Source organism: Aquila chrysaetos, chromosome 14, assembly GCF_900496995.4.
Source record: "Aquila chrysaetos chrysaetos chromosome 14, bAquChr1.4, whole genome shotgun sequence".
Lineage (NCBI taxonomy): Eukaryota > Metazoa > Chordata > Aves > Accipitriformes > Accipitridae > Aquila > Aquila chrysaetos.
In genome coordinates, this window is record NC_044017.1 from 24,038,197 (window position 1) to 24,056,812 (window position 18,616).

The following is an 18,616-nucleotide window of genomic DNA, read 5'->3' on the forward strand; positions in this document are numbered from 1 at the left end:
TGGATTACAACATGCACATGATGTGGCTGATACGGTACAAGTCTAGTAAGGACTTGCTGGCTGACAAGCAGCAAGGGCTTCTGAGTTGTCAACCACAGTGGCGTATTCTTGGTGCCACTGTGCATAACGTTGGTATCCCAGAGATATCAGACGGATTTACAATGGGAAGCAAAGAGGATACTACAGACTGTGGTGCAATCTGTAAAGCAGCATTCAGGAGTACATTGAGGAAGAAGTCTAGACACGGCCAATGTGTCAAGATTTTATTCAGGAGATGAGAAGAACCTTTGTAGCAGATATAGTCCAGTTACCGAATTAATCAAGGTTATAATCCAGGGATCTTTTGGCCAAAACATGTTGTTCCTAGGATTTGTGTGAATTCCTTGTTCTATAATAATTATTATTTTTCTTTTATATATAAAGAAGTATATTTATCTATAAAGATATATATTTATATAACCATTTAGAAATAAATATATAAATTTAAAAAACATAAAATGAATACATTAGTAATTACAAATCTTGTACCTAGGTCACTATGATAAAAGGAAAATCTTGTATTTGAGAGACACTAAACCAAAAATGGAACAACATAAACACAGAATTAAAACAAACAAAAAAAACAAACAAAAAAAACCAACCTGAAATAAATCTTTTATTTCCTTGAAGTCTAGTAAATATTTTGAGGTGTGTTCTATATTTTGAGACACACATATGTCAGAAAGTCATGTTGTTCCTAAAAGTTGCTAGCTAAGTGTTTTATTTTATCATCATGAGTATGGACACTTAAAATACATTAAAATGGGAATAATGTAGGCACAGGAATATAACTACAGCTAATGCAGCAAATGATAGATTCAGCTAGGAGACTGGCATTTAAAAGCAGAATGTGTTCTGGGCTATGGCTTACGTAGCTGACTTCAAAATCTCTTGTGGTCCACAGCTATTTTGCTGTTTGATACAGCTATGTTTTCCAAGCTTACTGCCACAGGCAAGTAACTTTGAAAAAAAATAAAAAGCTTCCCCTTAAACTTGTAAATATAAAAATTGTAAAATGTCATAAAATGAAGTTGACTACTTCTTTAAGCCAGAGCCCCTTGAGTTCTGAAGTGCATGGTAGTGCAGGCACATTCTCACCAGTTCTAGTGTTGCTCTTTCCAGAGTTACTGGAGCACCATTAATGACAAGACTACCCACAAGAAAAGAATACCCCAGCTTCAGAGCTGGCAGCAAATCTCAGAAAGAAAAATCACACAGCTAAGCACAGCTAAAGACTCATTCTCAGTTCTCTTTCTCTCTTTCTTTGTCGCTACTGCACTGGAAACAACCTACTGCCAAGATAATAAGAAAGAGATGTTTCCTGCAGAGGCATCACGATTTTTTGCATCTAGTCCATGTAATTCCTGTCAACACAAACCTGTAGGCACAAATTAGAGAAACTAGTTACAGTTCAAAATAAGAAATGGAAAGAAAAAGTATGGAGCTGCTCACTTATAGGAAAAAGAGCATTTTTGCCACATCCCTGTGGTGGTGTTACCATGTATTTAAACAGTTCCTTGCCACTTGGATCCTGGGAACAAATTCATTATAGCTTATAATTGCACTTCAAATATCTTGATATTCTCAAAGAAAGAACTAGACACCTTTAATATGGTTTCAGCTTTTGATTTTATATACCTGTACATTGAGACAGATTAATCTCTATAGATCTTTAGGATTTCTAAATGATTTTTTTTTCCATTAAATAAAACCAATTGTAGCACATTATGTATACACATATACCTATGTGTATGTGTGTGTTTGCATATACACATATGCATATATATATGTACATCACTGATTAATATGAAAACTAGAATTAAGGTGCCAGACGGTGAATCAAAATATCAAGCTAGTCTGTAAAAACTAGTTGGCTAATCCAAACAGAATGTATGAGAACTTCAAAATGAATTGATTAAACCGATCGTGGGAAGCTTCTCCAACAGAGATCCATTCTTGAACCTGGAGAAAGTATCCTGCTGCAGGAGACACTACAGTTCCTGTAAGACAATTTCCCCACTCCCAAACTTTTTTTTTTTTCCCAATTACTTATTTTTCAGATTCTTCCTACTGACTTGCTAACATAGTACAGCTCAGAGGTTAACCAAGGGGCAGGATAAAGCAGTTAAGAAAAGCAGAAAGAATCTTACTGAGCAGCCTCTAAAGGTGTCTTAGAAGGAATTGCCATACTAGGAATAGCCAGTTTTGTTTTGTAATCACAACTACTATTCAAAAAGGAGAAAAAATCCTGCTTCTATTTTCGCACTTACGAGCCAAAATGAACCGCTCTGTATGTTCCCTGACTCTTTCCCAGAGAGCTTACTCTCAAGAAAGAATGGGACTACCCTGTAGGAAGAGCACTACAGAAGATATAGTGACCAAACTGAGAAACTGTATTCAAAGGAGAGTTTAAACATTTAGTAGTAAAAAAATTGAGAAAGCTATACAGAGACTGTAGAGGAGGATTCAAAGAATCACTTGTACATATTCACTCAGTGGGTACTGCCTCTCCTGAACACTTATGGAACTGGGTTCCTAGGGGGGAAAAGGTGCATGCAATGAAAATACACATCATAATGCATATATTAGCACAGGAGCTGGGAGGTTATTAAATAGATAAGCAGACACTTAGACACTCAGTATATTTTTTTAAAGCTTGAATCTCTAATATTAGTACTCCTACAATACCTTCTTTTCCCCTTTGCTTTCAATATACCTTGTAATGAAATAATTCATTCACACACACACTTTCTCTCAAATATCTATAAAGCTGCTGTAATGCAAATAAATAGAAATGCTGCCTATGATAGAAAGCCTTAGGTTGCTCAGTATTTTTACTTCATTGAAAAGAGTAACAGATGAATCAAACCCACCTCTGTGATGTTTCGGAGGAATATATATACACACATATATATCGAAAAAGTGTATCAATATGATATTGCTATTCTAGCAGGCCAGAAGTTGATTTTGCATGGAAAAGACTGTACAGGGAGTCAAAATTGAAATTACTTTTACAAAAAAAACAGATTTAAAGGTTAAAAAGTCTGCTCAAAGTTAATAAAAGGAAAAATAGACCCTACTGTGAGGACATGGACAAGGATTGTGACTTTACTCCTGACACTATTGGTAAAGAAATACTTTTGGATGCCATGTTGACATATCCTGAATAATATGGTGAAAGTTATTAGATAGGATTTCATAAACAGATCTGTCAAGATCAGGGAAGATTTTGCTGGATATGCTCAGGAATATTTATCATGCTGATCATGTTGGAAAGAGGTTGAATTACAGAAATGCAATATGTCTTATGCTAAAGATTCACTCAATCCATTTTGATGATGCTTACTATTTCTTTTATTTAGCATATTACACCTATATTTTGTATTGTTTTCCTAAAAAAGTGCAACAGATAATTTAGAAAAGATTGCAGCAAAGGTAAAGAAATTCTTAACCTCTTGTTCAAGACAGTAAAAAAGACAGGCCTTCTTGATCTTAAAATTTGAAGAGTGCACAGAAAACATGAGGGAAAAGCTGGAAGACTAAGCAGGTGATTTAGAAGTTTCCTGCTTAGTGCTCAGGAACAGAAATTTCCTTAAAGAGAGATTCATCTCTGAAAAGTGATTTTGTAAAACGATACTTTCACTGTTCTGATTCCCTGTGAGTATATTCACAGTTTTATCTGCTTATTTTAGTAACTTGAGAAAAGATTTTGAAAGCACAATAAGCAGTCAGGCATGCAGCCTTAAATGACATTTGAAAAATCTCTTTGAAAATCTTTTCCCAGGATAAGTTCCTACTTTCTTCTGAAGTACCTTGGTGCTGGGAATGCTCTGCTCTGCCTCACACCTCAGTGTCAGAATCTCCAATTAACTTCACACTACAGGCAAGAGTCATGTTTGCTTTTTTGCTGCCCATGGTCTCATTCTTTATCAACATTTCTTTTCCTTCTGCTTAACTGTTCTGAAGTTTTTTCAGCTATTTTATCACGTAAAGGGTATTTCCACCAAATAATGTTTTTTAAGATATCCAGATGCAATTCTATGGGAAATGGCAACACAGCTGTAGGTGGAGCCTGCACTTGCTTTGCAGAATCTCTATGACTGATACTAGTACAATTAATGCAGAAGAGGAGAGGGGGAAAAATTGAGAAGTAGACAATATCTAACAAAAAATACCACTTTAGCAGATGCCTCTGCAGTTATTCAGCTGCATTTAATTGGTCTGGATTTTTCTTAATTCTTCCAACAGGTATTCCTAATCATTCTCTTCATGCCTTCAACTGGAAATACGTTTATGTGTAGTGAATGCACCTATAACATGCAGAAAGCTCAGAGCTTGCCTTGATTGTCTAGAACTGAGCATCTCTGTTTGTATGAGATAGCAAATACGTCAAACAATTATGTAATTGCTTTAGAGATTTCTGGAGAGAGTTGATTAACTTACTACTTATCCTTCTCTTGAATAAATAGTACAGCTGAGTCAGGAATTCAGTATGGGAGGGAAAATTTCACATCAGCTGCAATTACAAGTAACTGATTATATTCCCATAGCAGAGGGTGAGTGAAATAGTCCCTGGATCTCTTAAGACATCTTTGAGTAATCTTGCAATGCAGAGAATGTATTCCTCAGCTATTGATTTTGTCCTAACAGTTCACAAGGGCCTCACTCCAGGATAACTACTGGTGTGATCACTGATAACTAAGAAGGAATGGCTCACATGAACAAGTCTTTCTAGTGGCCTGCCTATATTTAAGGTCGTACTTTCCAACAACAACCATTAAGACTCCATGAAACTGAGTAGCGCAGGAGCTATTGAAAGCTTATTTTACTTAAGACTGTGTTCTTTTCATAGAATCGTAAATTCGAAAAATAATTTAGGTTAGAAGGGACCTTTGGAGGATGTGTAATTCTCAATTCTCCATAGTTCCTTTAGCCAAAAGACTTTGGAAATCAGATCGCTTTAATTTTCCCTGTACACACACACACACAAACTCACAAAAGCACTTCCTAAACAATTTGCTAATCCCATTACATGTACTGAAAATTTATGTCTCTGAAATTCAGCGGTTTAAGTTAGTTTAAGTAAAACTTCCTACATAACATATTTTCATATATTTAAAACATGTTGTATTATTTCTCTCTTCTGCACCAGAAACACAACACTGATATGTACATATAAATATTTTTATTCATAATTATTTTTGTGTTTTTAAAGGTTTTCTGGTGGCAGTGGTTACACATATGCTTTTTTGTCCATTAGAAAATAAGTTTTCCAAGTATGCCCATTTTGAGTTATTAAGAAGTTTTTATTAATGTGGTAATTAAACCTTTGTTGCTACTTTGTGAAAATACATCTGGAAAAGGATTCATGAGTGCTGATTTAAACACTATGGTATAGTGAAAATACAGAGCACATTGTTGGTCCAAAATACAAGCCATCATTTCAGTAGACGACTTGTGATGTTATTTACTTTTTTTTTTTCAGGTCATCCAATTACACTGTCACATTCTGGTAATTGCATCAAGGTTTTAATTACAAATATCAGACTGACTATTCAATATAGCGTTGCAGTGAAGTTCTGGTCTTATTGATATTTATGGAAGTTTTGCAATTCACTTCAGGAGACTGAACATTTAATTTTGTGTGATTTGAGTCAAGCTCATAAAAAAGGCATAGACTTAGCTTTATAATGTTTCTTTTTTTTATGTATTACCTCTTCGGGGAATCTCCATCTTAGAATCATAGAAACATAGAATCATTTAGGTTAGAAAAGACCTTTAAGATTATCGAGTCCAACCATCAACCATGCCCACTAAACCATGTCCTGAAGTGCCTTGTCTACGCATTTTTGCGTACCTCCAGGGATGGTGACTCAACCACTTCCTTGGGCAGCCTGTGCCAATGCCTGACAACATTTTCAGTAAAGAAATTTTTCCTAATATCCAATCTTCCATTTAAACACCGTGTTTCTCTCCTGTTTAAGAATTTTAATTATGGATCTGATCCCTGATATTATGTGACATATAAACCACTAATGAAACAAATAGAGCCTAAATTATAATTTAGACAAATACTGTTTAAAAACTGCTTAATTATTTAACTATCCAAAGTTCATGAGCAGTCACCTAAGTTCCCCTGAATTTTTTTTTTGCTCCCTTTGTAATTCTCCAGCAACTTTTAAAACTTGGCTAAATTTAGACAATATATGTTCAAACATTCCAGATAACTTTAAATTTCAAGATAAGCAACAAATACTAAATGAAATCTTTTTCAATAACATCTTTTATGCTTCCTGAACTACTGTTGTCCTGTTCAGAGAAGACAGACTCTGAGATATATTTTTTTTTTCCCTTGAAATAAAGGGACTTCTAGTAAGGGGCTTGATTCAGCTCAGAGCTGAAATTTGCAAGTTAATTCCTTCCTTTTCTTCTTATAAATATTTGAAATTCCATCCTGAACATTCTGAAATTGGGAATATTATTAAAAAATTTAAAACAACAACAACAAATTTAAAGATTTCCATTAATCTAGATCTACTATTTATGTGGTTATCGCACATCTCGGGTTAAATATTTCTGTAAAAACATAGTCAAATTAAATACTTCCTGACATATTCCTTATAACAGCTGGTTTCTCTGTAGACTGCTGTTAAACCTTGGCCCAAGGTTCCTCTCTACCCTCCTTCCCTCCTTAGAAATAGATAAAATACAGCAAAATATTTCAAAATGATAACACTTCCTATGTTTCTCAGATTTTTATGTTTCTTTTCACCATTTTTATGCACTGCCCAAAGACATAAAAATATTACTGCAGTAAGGTTCATATATGAACAGTGTACATAAATTATTAAGATAAATGTAGAACAAGAGGTGTTATGTGTTTTTCAGTTCTTGCTGTTGCTGCACTATCTAGCTGTCAAATTCTGAATAATACTTTAGCATTTTAGAAACATTAGAAATGTGTTATGAGTGCTTTAATATCTCACAGGATAGCTTTATATCCCAATAAAAGGAGCATTTACATTTTGTTGTTTGTATTTTTATGCTACTTAAGTGCCCAGAGAGTGAATATAGGAGGCTTCGTATTTATTGCAATGAGGTCAAGAGAGAAGTAATCTCTCTGCAAAGTTGCTGTACCTTTGCATATCATGGTTTCATAGGTGCCCTTAGCCTAACCTTGAGATAGACAGCTATTCCCTGTGAAAGCTAATTCAGCTGGGATGTCCCTCAGCAAACTGTCAATTATGTTAAACTGTGTCAACCTGTATGTATTGTGTAATTTTCCACACTGAATTATTGTCTACTAAATAGAGTCAGCTGCAAATATTGAACTCTTGCCATATACTCTAGGGGAAGCAATGTAGAAAATTTATGTATTCTTTTAACATCAGCCAACTGGCCTCTTGCAAAGATGTGGAGGGTTATAAAAGTTATCCAAAAGTATTGCACATAGCATAAAGCTTTATGAAAGCAACAAATACACTGTTTTTCATTTACTATATTAACAACCCATTTAGTACACAGTTGCCATTGAGAACAAGTCATTTAAATGCTTAACAGAAATATCTCTGTATTTTCATTATACTGCAAGCCAGATCACGTGTTTATGTCTCAGGGAAATTAACCAAGGAGGGTTCTGATGCCCAGTTCAAAGAAATTACCATCAGGCTATCAAATGGTGGAATTCAGTTTACAGCAGCTGAAGATCTGCACTGGGATATTCTGTCTGCCTTAGGAGCATAAATTCTGTTGATGGAGTTTACATAGCTCTTGAATTTAAGTGTTATAGTTATAGTATTCTGTCTGTAGAAAATCCTTAGGCTTATTTTTATTTTTCAAAAAATTAATATAGCAGTCACACAATTCTACTGGCTTTAAGGGTTTCATTAGCTGTAAGAGAGAAAAGTCATAAAAATACTTAGCCAAGAAAACAGTAAAAATGAGACAACTGTAAATATGGGCTTTAAAAATAGCAGTGGATAGAATTCTATTAAACTGTAGTACGTATTAATGGTCTTATTGTTTTGTTTAGGTTTTTTTCCTAGCTATTTTTTCCACATTTCTTTTTCTAATTGTTTACTTTATTCCATTCTTTGCAAAATACTAAGTAGAAATTTATTACTATCCCTATAGATATCGTCTTACAGAATGGTTGGGCAGAGTGTCTTGAAATGATTGTAGTGTTTCCCTACTCTATGAAACAAATATTTAAACTAATTTTATGACATACTTCACTAACGTGTAAGAACTAATTCATTAACTGCATTATTAGCATCCAAGAACACAATTTCTCAATGTTCCTATTAAGAAGAAAATAATTAACATGTTTATACACAAGCTACTTGAAAGGAAACTATTGAAACCACCAAGGATAGCAATATTCTTTTGTGGTGTAAACAAAAGCAATTCAATAAGTGTAACTTGTTAGCAGCTAATTTAACCTGAACACTACTTAGACTACCTTCAAAGCAATATGTGGTTTATAAACACATTCAGCCATGCAGAACAGGAAATGTCAAAGGAAAAGGCTAATGGTTTCATAGGAAACCTTAACAGGAACAGTATATAATAAGCACCATGAGGCTTGACAGCTCTAATCTGTTGTAAGTAACCTTGAAACTTGCAAGGACAGTCTGGTATATTAGAATGTTTTATTTGAGTAGTCATAAAATAAACTGTTCAGGCTTTATGGATTTATTTGCTTAAAACAAATTTATCAAATCAAGTCTCAAAAAGGTAACTTAAAGTAGTATCTGTGTGTAGTCTTAGCCAGAGCAAAATCTGTTTTTCTTTACCCTCAGTATGAACTTTTTTTATTTCTTTCTGTTCTCCATGATGCAGATCTTAATAGACATTACAGTAATCCTTGTTAATGAAATTTTTACGTGTGCTTTGAGGCATGACCCTTTAATATATAGAGTTGTTTTTTGATGAAAGCCATAAAAGAAATATATAGTTGAAAGACCTCCAACCCTTTTCTCAATTGCACTTTGGACTTTAAAATAAATAAATAAATAAATAAATCTTCCTCCCTCCCATGATACCTCATTAAACTGCATAGTGTTTCTTCTCATAGACGCAACTTATCAAAGCAGTTTCAAATGACTTGGGTTAATTCAATTCCACAAAAGGTTTTAGATATGACAGTGCCTAATTCTTGGGCATACTTTTGCTTTATGAAATCTGCTGCCCAAGTTTTATGCTGCTCAAGTAGTAAACTGCCGAGGATCAATGCTTATCTATACAAGGAGAAATTAAGCTCCTAACAGTTCCTGTGTACAGTGATAACTGGCTGTGGTGGGAAAACCCAACCAAGTTCTATGTCTCTTCAGGACTTAATGCAGTACTATTCTATTGGGGTACTTCTCAATACTTCTGCACAGCACCAACTCATACCCTAGAAAACTTTCCTGTCTATTTCACAGGAATGATTAAGTTAAGCAATGGGAAGTTGGAAGCAATAAACTGTCATGGGGAAGGGAAGGACTTATTCTGTACCTCCTTACAGCAGTGGCTTCCTGATTGTGGGCAGAAGGCAGGATTCATATGTCTGTATTCTTGGGTCAGACTCCTTTCCTAGACTCCTGAAAAAATAAGGCTGAGACCTTCCTTAAACATGATAACCTATTGGTTAGAGCAACCACTAGTCATGTGGAATAACAGAAATAGGAGCATATATTTCTATTGCCATGTTTGGAACAGAGATCTCAATGAAATGTTTTTTAAACTATTGCTTTTCTTGAAGCTGTTCCACTGGAATATATGCATAACAGCAAAATCAGGAAATGGGTCCAGATCTTCATCTGGTCATTATCTAAACTATCAGACTGTAAGATAGCTCATACTTTCCCCAGTAAGACCACTCCAACTTTATCCAGTTTGTATTCCTTTCTTTAAAGAAGATTCCGTAGCTTCATTAGAAGACATTTACCTCATAGTATGTTAGAGACTACTGCTGAATAATAGACCATCTGTCACATGGGATAGATATCTTCTCTCAGTTGTTCCAGATAAGGCAGAGAAGAAAGAAAACCTAGAGGTGAAATTCATTGGCCCCTGTTGTGGACTTGGTTTTCTAAACACAAGCTAGACCCCTACATCTCCCTTTGGAAATCATAGTGAAAAAAAGAACTTACTTCCAAAGGAGCAATTTCCATTAATTCAAAGGTGATCACCTAAACTGAATCAGATTAATTGCTTTCTAAAAATGAAGAGAACTCTACTGGTTATGAAAGGAGATTGTCTCCCTATGACTAGCTCCTAGTAAGTACTGGATTCATATAGCTAGAGCAGATTAATTTTAATTTGTTTTTTCTGTACTTGATCTCATCCTCTACTTACTAGACTATTAAGATGAGTGCTATCTCGTCTTTGTCCTTTATGTGAGTTAGACATTGAAAACTTACATTGGGCAGGCATTACAGACAGATTCAGAATAAGAATAGTGAGTTTTTAAGTCCTGCTGCATTTTGGAAGCTGATCAGCTGATCATTAGTTTTGTCCAGGAGTCAAAATATGGATGACAAAAGAAAAAAAAAAAAAAAAAACACAAGGGAAACAGAAGCTCCCATGAATTCAGGTATTTGCAGGTTTAGGCAGCAACTGAAGCTGAATTTTTAGGGTCTGAGCAAGCCTATGTCTTAGAATTAGCCCCAGACAGAAGTACTACCTATGTCCCCATCTGAATATAGCCATTGCTTCAAAGCAAAATTTTGAAAGAAAAATGCATGCTTTAAAAGTCCACAGTAACTAGATGCTTTAGCTAAATATCACTCAAATGTGCAGATGAGATTTGACTGCCTCCTGATTCACATCAAAGAATAGCAATATCCAATTCCGAATGTCTGTAACAAGCACATTAATTGAGGAGCCTTTTGTGTTAGAAAGAGATAAAGTAGACTTGACGTGTTGGCATGACTCAGTTAGTAAGCTATATACTTGATTGCTTCTGGGTACACATGTCATTACTGGTTCTGTTCTGTTGTCCTCATTCGGACAAAAGTTGCATTTGAGTGCAATAGAAGATTTCAAAGATTATAAGGAGAAAAAAAGAAATTTGGATGGACAGAGAGCTAGAGACATGAAGTATATTTTGGCTAGGAGGGAAGAGAGAAGCCACATGGATATCATATTAGCCTGATATTCTGCAAAGAAAAAAACAGAAGGAAAAAAAGAAAAAAAAAAAAAAAGAAAAAGGCTATGCAGTATATAATGTTTCTTAGTGTGGACTCTGCAACTGTAATTTTATAATAGCAATAGAAATATATATTTTTTTATATTTATGTTATTAGAACAATGACTGCCTTGAATGAGAACTTCTGAAGTCCTTACATCTAAATTCTTACCTTGTGCAATATATGTTGACTAGTATCAGGAATATTAAAATAATTTAATAATCTGTCACAAAGAATTTTCTACATCTTTTTGAATTCTACATGTGACACTTTCTTTGCACAGTTCTCTAGGACAATAGAAAAATGAGAAAAGAAATATATAAGTATAATTGGAACATTAATTTCACATAAAGAAAAATGCATTCTCTTCCCTACTGTTCAATGTTGCTTAGCAGTTAGTCCTGTTTGGCTTTGACTGTGGGATATCGTATCATAGTGTGAAAATCTGATTTTACATAATCAGTGCATTGTTTTTACTGAAAATATGTTATCTTTACTAGCCTTGGGACAATACTTAATTCCTTTTGGTTAGAAATTCAGAAAAGACTGAACTGTAAGTATGCTGAAACTCATTGGAGCAATATTGTTGGAACGAGAGCAAGCAACCGTATCTGATGTCAGCACAACATAAGGGTGAAAAGAATGCATTTAGCCTAATGTTCACCTCTCATTTTGATTTTGAGTCATGTGATTAGAAATCAACAAAGGCAATGAGAATTTTACCTGAGTAAGTGCTGGAAAATGAGGCTCATAATACACCACAGCAGAACTTTTGAAGTGGTGTAAGCTGTGAAGGGTACTACTAGAACTGTTTTTACAGTCACTGCAGGGTATGGGATTTGTAGTTACTGGAGAACTGTCACACATTATGGCACAGTGAGGAATGGAAGAAAGGACGAAAATTATCTATTTGCATAGGAATCTAAGTGTAAAAGCAATACAGAACCCCCCTGCAACAGATGTTCATAGTAGTTTTCATAGGAACTGGTACACCCTATTTTCTTATATACAAAGGCTATTGAATGTGAACACAGACAGTATCTTAATTATTCCCCTCCTAAGAGTGTTAATCCTCTAGAGAATACATTACATTATCTTTACAGCTTTTACAGAGTATATCTACTGTGTGGAAGTGGGAGAGAAAGAGTTCTATCAGTTTAAATCTCCTCTATTAGGCTGTTTCAAAAGAAGTTAGCCTCTAATTACCATTTAGAGTTGGGCTATCCTATTCCATACATATATATATATGTGTGTATATATATACACATACATATACACATCTGTTTTTTTAACAAATACTTTGTAAAATAGCCTTTTTTGTGATCCAGGCCTGGGGACTAACTGATGCAAAGTTCACCAGCTATTATTAAGAGCAATATAGTTGATCCAACATCAAATAGTGATATTTAGCTTTGAATGAGTATAAATGTGACAGATTTGCCAAAGGGCAAATATGAAATTAAACTATGAGGTTGTTCAAGATTGAGCAGTCTTGTATCTGTTCTACTTGGTTTACTATTTTGTTGAATGCTCATGCACCTAATAGTTGATTGCTGCCAGAAATAGATATCCTTTGGAGGAAATAGATTGTGGCCTAACTAGGTAAGTCACTTTCTGTCTTTCTTAGCCAGATATGTATTTTCAGCCTCATTTCTTAAACAACGGGTAAAAACTTGGTCATGAACATTTGTTATGTAATATGGATAAGATACCATTGTCTAAACATAGGTATCTACTGTCATTTGAGATGTTATAGGAAATCTTTTTTTGGCCTCCAAAAGGTTACACATCTCATGTAAGACTTTTGTCATTTCCCCCAGCTCTGGGTGGATTTCTGAGACAAACCTGGGTGCTATTCTGTTCCCTCAGGCATCCTGAATGGCACTGGGCCGTAGTCTTCTTTAACACAAAAAATATATTTATCCCCAACATAGTTCCATTTTTCTGTCGTTTTCACCTGAAGAGACACAAAGTACTGATTTTGCTTTGCTTTTTGAGCTGATCACAAAAAAACTTAGTGAAAATACAGAGGTTATCAGTAATGAAAAATTTAAGAAAAGTGAATATATTTAGATATTCTAAATATTTTCAGATTTTATATTGGACTTGAAAAGGCTTGGAAAAGAGTCATAAGGCCATAAAGTGAGTTCGGAACAGACCTGGGAAGGATGATGGTCAACAGATACAACTTCCTTCCCACTCAAATGAGGGCTGCCTTAGATCAGTTTTTTTCAGAACTCGGTAAGTCTGAGTGATCAAAATCTAATTTGGATAAGCAAGCAATCCTAGTATTTTAATAGTTCATTGTGTGTCACAGCTAAGAGTTAGTATTAAGATTCAGAATACAGAAAGCACTTACCTGAGTCACTATAGGGTGGTGAGGATGACTTCTTCAAGCCTTCACAGACATAGTTTCCACTCTTTGCTCTCACAGCTTTTAGTCATCCACTAAATGCCTTTACATCTTGCAAGCCCTATGCTACTCATTTTCTCTTTCAAATAGCTGTGCAATTCCACAGTGTGTAGCTAAACAGTTGCTGTATCCCAAGTAAGTGTTTCATAGTAGTAATGCAGAGAAGACTGTTTATAAAAGTTGGCAGCTTTTATTGGAAAAATGGCTTGCACTGACTTTCACTCATTTTTATCCAAAACGTCCTCTTTAGAGGTTACAGCCAACCTGAAAGACTCTCCCTAGTGACTAGAAAACTTCTGAATGATATATCACCCAGGATTGACAACTAAACAGCTGACCTTTTCGGGCAGGTGGAGAGGGAGGGAACAAACCAACCAACTAAACCAAATAAAACATTCCCCATGTTCTTGTTAAAAAATACGTATCATTAGTTAATGGGAAAAAAAGTCACAATGCGTGTCTCTTACAATATTCAAAAAGCGTTCCACAAAATTATGAATATGTCTTCATGCTCCTGATATAGATAATTCAACAAATAAAAACTTGAACATGAAAGAGGTTGCAGAGAGACAAAAACTAAAAGATACAAATACATAGCTGGAATAAATTAGAAGACATAATGTAGAATGCAAAGTCCAGAATAAACATACAAACACACAAACCATAAGAATCAACTGAAATTTCTCAAACCATTACAAAGAATCTATGAAGGCAGAAATCTGATTAAGAAGAAATCCACATTTAAAAAGAATGTTTCCTTTCAGAGTATTATTTCCAACCTCCTGTTCTTTCTGCCAAATGTAAACAATTTCAACCCAACAAATTTCTAGTTTATGTTCTTGTTATATTTATGCTCAGGACACCTGGTAAAATAATTCAGCATGCTAAAGGTTCTGGGATTTTGAGATCCAAAATGATGGAATTCATTACATGGGACATTTTTTTCTTCAGCTGAAAGTTTGACATTGTTATTTGTGCCTCATACAATTTCATACAATGAAAATGTATAATGGAGCTGGGGCTTTAGCCAAAGGTGTAAATTTTGTTAGATATATATTAACAAAAAGAGTATTTGTTTTAAAGGAGAAATAACAGATGTGTGGCAAGCTTGATTTTCTACTATGTAGTTATGGATGTTAAAAGAAACCTTTACAGTGTGTTAGTTCGATTTTGTTGTTTATGGTGTTGTTCCTGGAGCCCAAAGGACAAAGAAGTAAAATTATTCCTTTTTCTGTTTATTAATAGAGATCTGTCACCATATTATATGTAGCACATAAAGATTTGTAATTGCTTTGGAGAGATACTCTACCAAAGCTCCTCAGTGGGATTTTTGTAGAAAGTAAAATATAGCCATCAGAGAGTAGATATTTCTCTTATGTTTGGAGTTCAGTCTCTGAATGTTTGGTCATGCATACTGACTCAAAATTTATATTAACCCAAAAAATGGAAATACCTTTAAAGACTGGAATATAAAGTAGGACTGAGGAGAACCTGAAGGGAAGCTGAATATTATTATAAAAATATCAAATTAAACTTAATTTGACTGTATCAGTTTAGGGAAAAAAAAATATCTCTGAATCCCTTGGATTAACAAAGAGAAAAGGGGAAAAATAAGGAGAAGCATCTTGCAAAGATGTTAAATGATTGATTTGTGTCAACTTCCAGCATCAGGAAGTTGAGAAGAGATGTGCTTTGGAACTGGTCTCTTCAGGTAATGAAGATGAGTTGTTGTCAGATAATGAGAAGTCAGATGTAGCCTGAAGTGATATATTAAAGAGGAAACATTCACAGAAGCAGATGGTTCTCATCCAAGAGTTCTTCGGGAGGACTTAAAATGAAATAGCTTAGTTACGAACAAAGACGTGCGATCAGTCACACAGCTACAACAACACAGAAAGAAACTGTAGGTTCAAACAACGTAGCTATTTTAATACCAAGGTATTTGGGATGATTCAGGGAATTACAAAACAATGAGCCCTGACTCAGTATTTAGGAAGCTGGTTGAAGCAATAACAAAAGATAGAGATAAAACAGCAGAATGAGCATAGGGAACAAAACAAAAAAAGCAAACTATATTTCTGGTCCACTTGAAGTCTCTGAATAGATCAACATAATCCTGGATTAGGAGAAAAACAGCAAACATTGTATTTAGACTTTCAAGAAGTCCTCAGCAAGTGCTTTCACTAAACGTTGTTAATGACTATATGGTGAGAGGTAATAGTGGTGGTTGATGAAAAAAAAAAAAAGTTGAGATAAGAGAAGAATTGCAAGGGGTATGGTTCGTTTTCAACATGGCAAAAGCTGAAACAGCTATGAAAGTAACCTGGTAGGTTAATGCCATCTCTCACAGTAATTGCTGGTAGTGGGATAGTAGGCTATGTTTAATATTACTGTAATGTGGTGTAAGATGTCTTTTTTCGATTCTTGACCATATAAAATAAAATGTAAGGGTTTTTTTTAAAGAAATGTTTCGAGATTAAAAAATACATTACTGTCTCCAATACACTTCATGCTTTACACCAAGAAAAACTTTACAAGCTTGTAGAAGTCTACAGAAGTGGAAAAATTTATAGACAACAAAACAAAAACAGTTGAACATCAGATAGAAATGTCACAACAGGTGTAATTAAGGAAGCAAGTCTGCTTGGGGTATTAAATGTAGTAGAGTTCTTTCTATGCATAAGTGTTTGCAGATTCAGACCCTTAATATAGGCAATTAGATTGCTAATTATGGTGAAAATATGAGTATAGTTATGAAATGAATAAACACAAACATAGGCCTTCCCAATGTCCCTGCTTCTCAGTCAGGTATAGAATAGTTTACACCTAATTCCCACCTGTCAGTTAGGGAAAGTGAACACAACTAAAATTGCTGTCCTTAACTTGAGTAGAAATTGCATAGTCTTCATTTCTTTTGTTTGTAGACTTTTTGTTTGGTTTACAGTGTTAACTAAATACAGAAACTTATTTTTGCTAATGTGGGCTTTCTATTTGGAGGTGGATTCTTCCTTTTTACCTGTGCATTACTTCTACAAATTTGCTTTTAGAAGAAATCCCCTGTAACTAGGTTTTGGATTCTTACATTACATGTAGTGGATGGCAGTGACTGCAGTATACTCTGGGCTCCTGGTCCGCTCTATGTCTACAAGAAGTACATGATGAAGGATTGCATGCACATGATGACCTCCAACACGTGTGCCTAAATTTCCTTTCCATGCGAATTAGGGAACAGAAAGTGTCTGTTGAACTCAAGTTGTATTCTAACATGGATCCAAAAAATGGCTGAGACTTGTTCCTGCACCCTAGAAGCCCAAAGCTATTGCAGCTTTGATAAGCAAAGATACTGTCTTAGGCATACAAGTAGGCAAGAATGGAGGTGAGCATCTTATCTAAAAATGATCATGACATTTACCCAGCACCTGGCATGCACAATTCTCTGCTGCAGTTAAAATCAATTAAGTTAACGTGCATTGTTTTCAACGTTATATTTTAAATACTGGGAATTGTACAAGTAAGTAAATAGTGTTTTAAATGTTAAAAAATAAATAATTGAAAAAAAAAACAAAACTGAAGGAAATGTCCATAAAAATACATTTAGAAAGTAAAAAAAAGAGATTATTAGTAAGGATTGTTTTTTATCCCAAAATGTGTTCTAGGAGCACTGGATAATAGAAATTTTCCTTGGTCTTAAAATGGAAAGACCTGACAAATATCTGCCTCAGTTATTTTTTTACTTCCTGACATGATAGTGTTGAAGCCTCAGGAAGAAAACAAGTCAAGTTTTGAGGTGTTTTTTTTGCATTATAATCACCATAACCAAAAGAAAAAAGGAAAAAAAAAAAAGAGAGAAACAGAAATGTTGCAGCTAAGATAGCTAAGATAATGAAGACACTTTATATCTTAGAAAAATAAATTAAAAGTGCACTTTCAAATATTAAACCAGAAAATAGTAATTTCAAATATGCACAAATGGATTCCTATAAAATTATTTTAAAATCTTGATATAGTGAAAAACAATATTTTTATTGTGTTGTATAACTGAAGAAAGATGCAGATTCCAAATCATCAGAAAAATTGTATTGAATCAATTTCTGCCCATTTTGAACAACGTTACTACTATCTCAGATTTATACTCTAAAGCCCAAGTTTACTGTAACAGAGAAACAAGATAAAGAAATCTTCATTAGAGAAAAAACAAACAACAAAGAAAAACAAACAAACAAAACCCCACTCAAACCCAAAAAACCTATGGGAAGAAGAGCTCCAGTATGAGTGTGGACTCTTTGTGCTACTGACTAGTTTTACGTTCCTCCTGCAAAAATTTTAGCTAAACTTTCTGATGTCTTCAAGGTGGTGCATCCAGACCAAAACCAACCAAATAGCTTTGAAGCACCTAAAGCCATAGAAAAACATTAGTAAGTTATTAAATAGGACAGTCTTCTTATTTTAACGGTATAGTCTTGTCACTGCAATTTGGATAATGTAAAATGTCTTCAAGAAACATAAGACTCAATCGTTTTTACCAACACTTATAATTTTTCCTTTGCTTTTATGTAGCATAAGAGAACATGGCTTTTTCATTTACTTCATGGACTCAGAAGCAACAGAAGGTTTGGTATAATAGCCTTATGGATTTCAGTTTCTCTGACAGCATAATGCCAATTTATTGAATTACACTGGCTGTAATTTTTATTATTGTTTCATTCATTGTCTGAAATGTAAGTCAGAGTAGAGAGAACTGGTAGCAGATAGTTGCATGTTTTAAAGATCTGCAGAACTTAGAATTCAAAGGATAAACCTGCTGAAGACTGTAGAATAGATTAGAAGGCTAACCTGCCTGAAAATACTTTATTAGTGATTGTGAACGGATACAACAATCCTGACTTTTCCTAACTAAACTGATTATACTTGCTCATGTTATTTAAATACATTATGCAAAGTCTTCAAGAAGAAAAATGGGGCAACCTCCAACTTTTTTTCCTAAAATTTG